This window comes from Cynocephalus volans, chromosome 6 (assembly GCF_027409185.1).
Source record: "Cynocephalus volans isolate mCynVol1 chromosome 6, mCynVol1.pri, whole genome shotgun sequence".
NCBI classification, from domain to species: domain Eukaryota; kingdom Metazoa; phylum Chordata; class Mammalia; order Dermoptera; family Cynocephalidae; genus Cynocephalus; species Cynocephalus volans.
Window position 1 is genome coordinate 120,118,303 of NC_084465.1, and position 7,870 is coordinate 120,126,172.

Genomic DNA, 7,870 nt, shown 5'->3' on the forward strand with positions numbered 1-7,870 from the left:
TATAATAAATCCTATGTACTCACCACCAAGATGAAAACAATACTGATATTTCCCATCACTATTCCGCAATCTCTCCATTTTGGAAAAAAAAAGACATAAAGTTAAAGCATCATCCTCCCATCTCATCTCATGCCCTCCCTGAAATGACTTGCATTGTGATGTTGGGATATTTCATTCCTGTTGATGCTTTTACTGCTTATGTTTTGTGTATGAGGGTGGTTTGTGTGTGTGTACTTAGTCTTTACATAAACAGCATCATGCTCTATTTTCCTTTTGCAACTTTTTTTTTAGAACTACATGTGTGAGATTTTATGCATGTGGACATTTGCAGGAGGAGCTTATTCATCTCCACTGCTGAATATTAAGGCACAGTTTATTCAAATTCATCTTGCTGAGGAATGGTTGGTCTTCTACTTTTCCTCTATTGCCAGTGGTGCCGCCCTGAACATTTCTGCATGTATTTATTTATGCCCATCTGGTGGAGTTTTTCTAGAGGAGTTGCTGGGAATGGAAATGCTGGGTCACAGGATGTGTTGCACAACCTGAGCCTCACCATGCTTTGCCACGTTGCTTTCCAAGTGCTTGCCCCAGCATCCTCTCCCCTAGGTAACACGTGAGTCTCTGCTGCTGCATATACTCGCTAGCACTTGGTGTTACCAGATTCATTACTTTTTGTCCATTTGAAAAATGTGAAATGGCATCTTATGATTATTTTAATTTGCATCTCTCTGATTACACAGGACTTGTAGGTCAAGCTCAAATGCAGTGGTCACACAACTGAAAAGGAATGATTGCAACTTATTCAAGGTGAGGGAAATTAAAATGTTAGGAAAGGAAAAATAAGAAGTTCTAACTATAAATCTTCAGAATTGTCATGAAAGTAATAGGAAACAGCTTGAAAAATTGCAAAATTTGGCAGAACCTAATTCTAGTTTTCATATAAAGATTTTAAGCTGTTGCCCAGGAGACCAGTCATGCCACAGTGACTCCACACTCCATGATCCCCTTCCTAGGACAGTCTTGTGTGCTCAAGGAGAGCTGGAACATCAGGCCTCCGCTTCCCTGGGAGCAGATTACTGTCTACGTATATGTGCAAATCAGAGAGGCCTGGCTGACATGCAATGTCCTGCCCAGGTGCTCCAGCAACTTTTCCTGTTCACTCCCACTTCAAGCTACTTCATTTTGCTTGTTGTATGACAGTTCATAGAAACGGGACGGAGCACATGGTAATGTCTGACAAAACTGTGTCGCCCTCTTCCACCTCCTCTGGAATGCATGAGAAATGTGTTTTCTTCTTGCTCTCAGTCTTTCCAAATCCTTTTCTGACTTTTCTTTCTCTGCTTTCCTCTTCAAGGTTGTTGTTCCCCAAGGAGTTTCCCATAACCTGTCTTCTCACTGCTCACACTCCTATGAAGAATCTCATTCCTGCTATGACCTCACCTACCTGCTCACTGCTCATGCCTCCCAGACCCTGCACTCAACTGCCTACTAAACCTTCCCAATGTCCTATAGGCTCCCCAAATTCTACATCTGCCAGAGCCCATCGTATTTCCCCTCTGATCTGCTCCTCCTCTGGCAGATTCTATCTCAATGACCAGCCACCATTTGTCCTATCACCTAAGTCAGAAAGTGTAGAATTAGGTCAGGCTCTGTTAATTTACTACATGAGCACCAAAGTCCTCCTTCTTTCTTATAACCACAATGCTGTTCAGATATTGAATATCAAGTTCTTCATAGATGTTCTATGCACCATAATGTTGAAAGTTGGTTCAAGGTGATGGATTGTGTCACTCTCCTAAGTGATTAATTTAGGTCAGGGAAATAATGCACCTGCCATGTGAGGTGCAGCCTCCTGGGAAAGATTTTTTCTCCCAAATAAACAGAGACATGTCAAGGGGAATGACTGTTCTGGTTTGTGTTGTGGTTCTGCAAGGTTTTGATGACTAAAGTTATGGCAGCCTCCATGAGGGTAACAGGCATGGGATGAAAGTCAAATCTTTGCAGGAGCACAACACGGAAAGTGCCTGGATTCTTGATTATGTTGTTAAGACACTGAATTAACCAACCCTGAAACTATTTACCTCTGAACCTCATGTTTGTGGGTTAAACTCTTTAGTACTTACACCATTTTTATTTAGTTACTAGAGAGTATCCTATCTTACCTTCCCACACATTAAATCCACAAACAGACCTCACTTCTAAATCCCACTGATGCTGCGTTGGGGTAGGTCCTCATCTCCTGAACACCACACATCACCTCACTGGCCGTGCCTCCTGACCACACTCTCAGATCCACCCTCCAGATGCCCACCAGAGTGAATGTTCTAACATGCACATCTGCCCTCGTTATTCCTTTAAGTGAAGCCCTTTAAGATGTCCCATCACTTACAAGGTCAAAGTCTCTGGCATGGTGTACGGGCCTTCTATGATCTCTGTTCCCCCTTCTGTCTCACCACAGTGTCCCCTCACCTTAAGGGTGAAGCTTCAAACACACAAACCTATGTGTTCTACCCCATGTCATGCCACTTTCCACCTCCACACATCTGTATGGCTGTTTCTGTCATCTGAAATGTTGTTTCTCTGACCACTGTCAGTCCATTAGGTTTCATTCAAAGGTGTTTTCCTTTCTGAAGTCATCTGTGTGTCCCGCGCTCTTCATTTTCCACCGTCATAGCTGCCTCATTACAGCCGACAGACACTGCGTGGCTGCTGTCTGCACACTCTCTCCCCCGCTGTAGTGTGTTTGGAAGACAGGGGTATTTAATCTTTGTTTCCACAGTGACTTGTGGTGGGTCTAGAGAAGAGTTTTGAATGTTTATTAATGTAGGAATGAATGAAATACTGGATGATTGAGTAGGTTTTACCTATACCGATTCTTTTTATGTTTAAAAGCTATATATATTTTAAAAAGAGCTTAAAACTAGGTTAAATTTTCAGTAGTAGTGAAACTCTACACACAAGCCTTCAATCATAATGATTTAATATACATCTAGCGATAAAAATCAGAAGTAAACATAACTGTTAATAATGGGATATTTTTAAAAAATCTAATAAACAGTGGCCTGTGACTTAGTAGTACTCATCTTTGAGTTCCTGATCTTCCATCTACTTCAAAATGTTGTCCACTCCTTCTTGCTCCTTGGACCACTGACCTAATGTTCTTTCTTATCTCTCATCTCAACTACTGGAGCAACTCTCCTTGGTAAATGGTCTTCATACTGGCATATGTCCTCTCCTGGGGGTGACATTCAAGCTTTCCAAGGGGAAAATCAAAATTGAAGGAGGATCTAAATGATCTGCTAATACAGCACCCAAACAATTCTTCAATGGTAATTGCTATGTGATTTTTCACATCTAAATCTGAAGGATTTTAAGAAATCAAAACATTGCTATATTAAAAACACATTTGTGCATATAGTAGATGTTGTTTTTCTGTATTGAAGATTTTCACTGTAAGGTCCTATTAGTGTAGTAGGCGACTCTCAACCACAAGGTGGCATATCTAACATTGTTTATCTTTGCTCATAACATTCTTCATTTTCTCGGTGAACTACCTCCATGAAGAGAAATAGTAAACGTTATAGTGATTTAAAAAAAAATTTTTTTTTTTAAAGAATTTAATAGTTTAATGAGCAGGAGCAATTTCTTTAAAAATTTTTTAAAAAATTAAACCAATTATGTGTTAACATATTTTTGAAGGTTAGCTTCTAAGTATATTCTGAAGTCGAAAATTGAAAATAAGCAAAGTTGTAAGAAAATGGAAGATTCGAAGTTCTGTACTTATCCATTATGCCTTTGTTATTTTATCATTTACTTTTTAAAATGGACTTTATTTTGGGGGGGGAGCAATTTTAGGTTCACAGCAAAACTGAGCAGAAATCACAGATTTTTCCCATATACTCCTATCTACTCCACACATCCCCTCCCCTACTAATCCACATCTTGCACCAGAGTGGTGTGTCTGTTACAACTGATGAACCTGCATAGGCATGTTGTTATCACCCAAAGTCCGTAGTTTACATTGGGTTCACCCTTGATGTTACACATTCTATGAATTTTGACAAATGTATCATCGACATGTATCCAACCATATTAGCATCATACAGAACAGTTTCACCTCCCGAAAAATCCTCCATGCTCTGCCTATTCATCCCTCCTTCCTCCCTAACCCTTGGCAACCGGTGATGTTTTCACTAATACCATAGTTTTGCCTTTTCCAGAATGTCATATAGTTGAAGTCTCACAGTACGTAGCCTTTTCAGATTGGCTTCTTTCACTTGAGTAATATGCATTTGAGACATATCCATGTCTTTTCATGGCTTGAGAACTCATTTCTTTTTAGTGCTAAAGAATATCCTATCTGGATGTACCACAGTTCTCTATTCACCTACTAAAGAACATCTCGGTTCCTTCCAAGTTTTGGGAACTATGAATAAAGCTACTACAAACATCCATGTGCAGGTTTTTTGTATGGACATAAGTTTTCAACTTATTTGGGTAAATACCAAGAAGCGTGACTGCTGGGTCATGTGGTAAGAGTACGTTTGGTTTTGTAAGAAACTGCCAAAATGTCTTCTAAAGTGGCTGCACCATTTTTTATTCCCATAAGCAATGAATAAGCTCCTGTTGCTCTAGATCCTCACCAGCACTCGGTGTTGTCAGTGTTGTAGATTTCTGCCATTCTGATAGATGTGTAGAGGTTGCGCGTTGTTTTAATCTGCAATTCCCTAATGACATATGATGTTCGGCATCTTTTCATATCCATATTTTCCATCTATATGTCTATTTTGATGAGCTGTCTATTCAGATCTTTTGTCCATTTTTGATCGGCTTGTTCATTTTCTTGTGAAGTTTTAAGAATTCTTTATATATTTTGGAAGACAGTGCTTTATCAGATACGTCTTTTGCAAATATTTTCTCCCAGTCTGTGGTTTATTCTTATTCTCTGGCAGTGTCTGTTGTATAGCAAAAGTTTTTAATTTTAATGAAATCCAGTTTATCAATTACATCTTTCATGAACTGTGCCATATCTAAAAATTCATTGCCATACGCAAGGTCATCTAGATTTTCTCCTGTTATCTTCTAGGAGTTTTGTGGTTTTGCATTTTCACATTTATGTCTATGATCCATTTCAGTTAAGGAAGCATGGCCCTGCCCACACTGAGCCTCCGGAACTGACTATAGTAACAGATGCTCCGCAGAATGTACCAGAGAAGGAGGATCAAAAGAGGTCGTGGAGACTTCTAAGGCTAAAGATCTAATAATCATGCCAGCTACCATTTAATAGGAAAAGCCAGACCCAAATATGCTGGTTTTGAGAACTGTGTTCTTGGATCACAGGTTGACAGAGGAGTGGTGCTCAAAGTTGGGTGGGAGAAAACTCATATCGAGCCTCTTCAAAACCTCTCATTGCATCCTGGATCATAGTCTTTCTACTTTTCCCTAGAATTATCTAAGGATTGAAGGCATTTCAAAGAGCAGATAATAAAATTTGCAGCCAAACCTCAACATGTATAGAAAGCACTAATCTTCTGTGTGGGCAACTTTGCTGGTATTTGACAAGGAAGAGTTTTTAGAGTGTATTCAACAGCTTGTGGAAATGGGTCAAGAATGGGTCCCATATTCAATGCCTGCTAGTCTATAGGTTTGTCCTACATTCATTGGAACTGACCTTCTCTTAGAGCCAAGAAGCCTACCAAACAAAGCCCTGCTCTTTCTCATCTTGAGCCCAGTGGAACCTTGTTTTTCAAGGGGAACCTTTAATCTAGTGTCCCCATGGGCCAATCCAAATAATGTAAGAGCCTGGGAAGGTGGAACTGGGGACTGCAAGATGAAAGGGAATTACAGCTCATTTCTTTTGCCCAGTGTGAAGCAATGGGCAACGAGTGTCAGCAGGTTCTATGGCTCTGTGGAAAGGATAACCAGATAACTGAAGTTAGAACTATGAATCTTTTTCTTTACGAGATAGATAAAGATGCAGAAGAGAAACTGGCACCTCTCCTGTGAGATGGCATCATCCAGGACTGAAGGCAGTGTATTCAGGACCTGGCATACAAGTGAGTGAATCTAAAGTGTAAGAGAGGCAACTTACCATGGATGATTTGACAACTGCCCTGGAGGGGAGCAGAGTGAGGGAGACGTTTGGCTCTGGTATAGCCTGTGTTGTGTACCCATTTTCTGATATACTGTACAAGGGTGAGAACATATACATTCCAGCTATGCGGAATGGTCCCAAGTTTGCAAGCTGTATCCTGGGCAAATTGACTGATATCAAATACAGAAGAGGAGAAAGTGACTGGACAATTGTGTTAGCCTGAATGAAAAATATAGGATGTGAACTATGTGCTATTGGCACAGACTGTTGCATTTGAATTGTGATAGATATTTTTGGCTACCTGTTACTAGTTGTGCATAATGCAGTTTGTATTATCAGTGTGTTACAAGGGTGATTGTTTCCTCATGCCAGAGAAAATGAATTGCAATGATCAGATAAAATAAAGTCTCTTGAAATAATTCCTCTCCTTGTAGTCATATACCAACTGCTTATATAAATAGGTTCATTTGTTTCCATTTGCTTTTATTTATTTATTTTAAAATTTTATTTATTCATTTATGTACTTTTTAATTTATTGAAACAATTGATTGTACGTATCTGTGGGGCACAGAGTTGAATATCAATACCTGTGTACAATATGTGATGCTCAAATCAGAATAATTCATGTATTCAACATTACACAATGTAACCATTTCTGTGGCCCTTTACCAATTTCTTGCTAACCCCCTGCTGTCCCATCTCTGGTGGCCTCAGTTCTACTCTCTCCTTTTGAAATTTCAAAGTATTATTGTGATTGTCGAATCTTTCTTTAAAAAATTTTTTAGCTCCCACATATGAGTGACAACATTTCTCTTTTTATTTATGGCACAGTAGTATTCCATTGTGTATATATACCACATTTTCCTTATCCAGTAGTTCGTTGATGGACATTTAGGTTGTTTCTAACTCTTTGCTATTGTAAATACAGCTGCAGTAAACATGGGAGTGCACGTATCCCTTCCACATGATGATTTCCATTCCTTTGGGTATATACCCAGCAGTGGGATTGCTGGATCGTATGGCAGTTCTATCTTTAGTTGTTTGAGGAACCTGCATACTGTTTTCCATAAAGGCTGCACTAATTTACAGTCCAACAGCGTAGGAGAGTTCCCCTTTCTCCACATCCTCACCAGTGCTTGTTATTTTTTGTCTTTTTGATAATGACCAGTCTAACTGGGGTGAGATGATATCTCAGTGTGGTTTTGAGTTGAATTTCCCTGATGTTTAGTGAAGTTGAGTATTTTTTCATGTGTCTGTTGGCCATTTGTACATCTTCCTTTGAGAAATGCCTATTCAGCTTCTTTGCCCATTTTTCAATTGGGTTACTTGTTTTTTTACTGTTAAGTTGTTTGAGTTCCTTGTATATTCTGGATATTTATCCCTTGTTGGACGCATAGTTTGTGAATACTTCCTCCCATTCTGTAGGTTGTCTCTTCACTCTGTTGTTTCCTTTGTTGTGCAGAAGCTTTTTAGTTCAAAATAATCCTATTTGTTTATTTTCCCTTCTGTTGCCTCTGCTTTTGGGAACTTATTAATAAAGTCTTTGCCCAGCCCTATTTCCTGAAGTGTTTACTCTGTGTTTTCTTTTAGAAGTTTCATAGTTTCTGGTCTTATATTTAAATCTTTAATTCATTTTGAGTTGATTTTGGTATATGACGAGAGGTATGGATCTAGTTTCATTCTTCTACTATGGATGTCCAGTTTTCCAAGCACCATTTATTGAAGAAGCTGTCTTTCCCCAATATATATTCTTGGTGCCTTTGTCAAAGATCATGT

At 39.2% G+C, this 7,870-nt stretch overlaps 1 pseudogene; it reads left to right on the forward strand.

Annotated features, from left to right (window-relative positions):
• Window positions 1–6,317, forward strand: part of LOC134380632 (branched-chain-amino-acid aminotransferase, cytosolic-like) — a 9,227-nt pseudogene extending 2,910 nt beyond the window's left edge.
• Window positions 6,318–7,870: the final 1,553 nt, after the last annotated feature.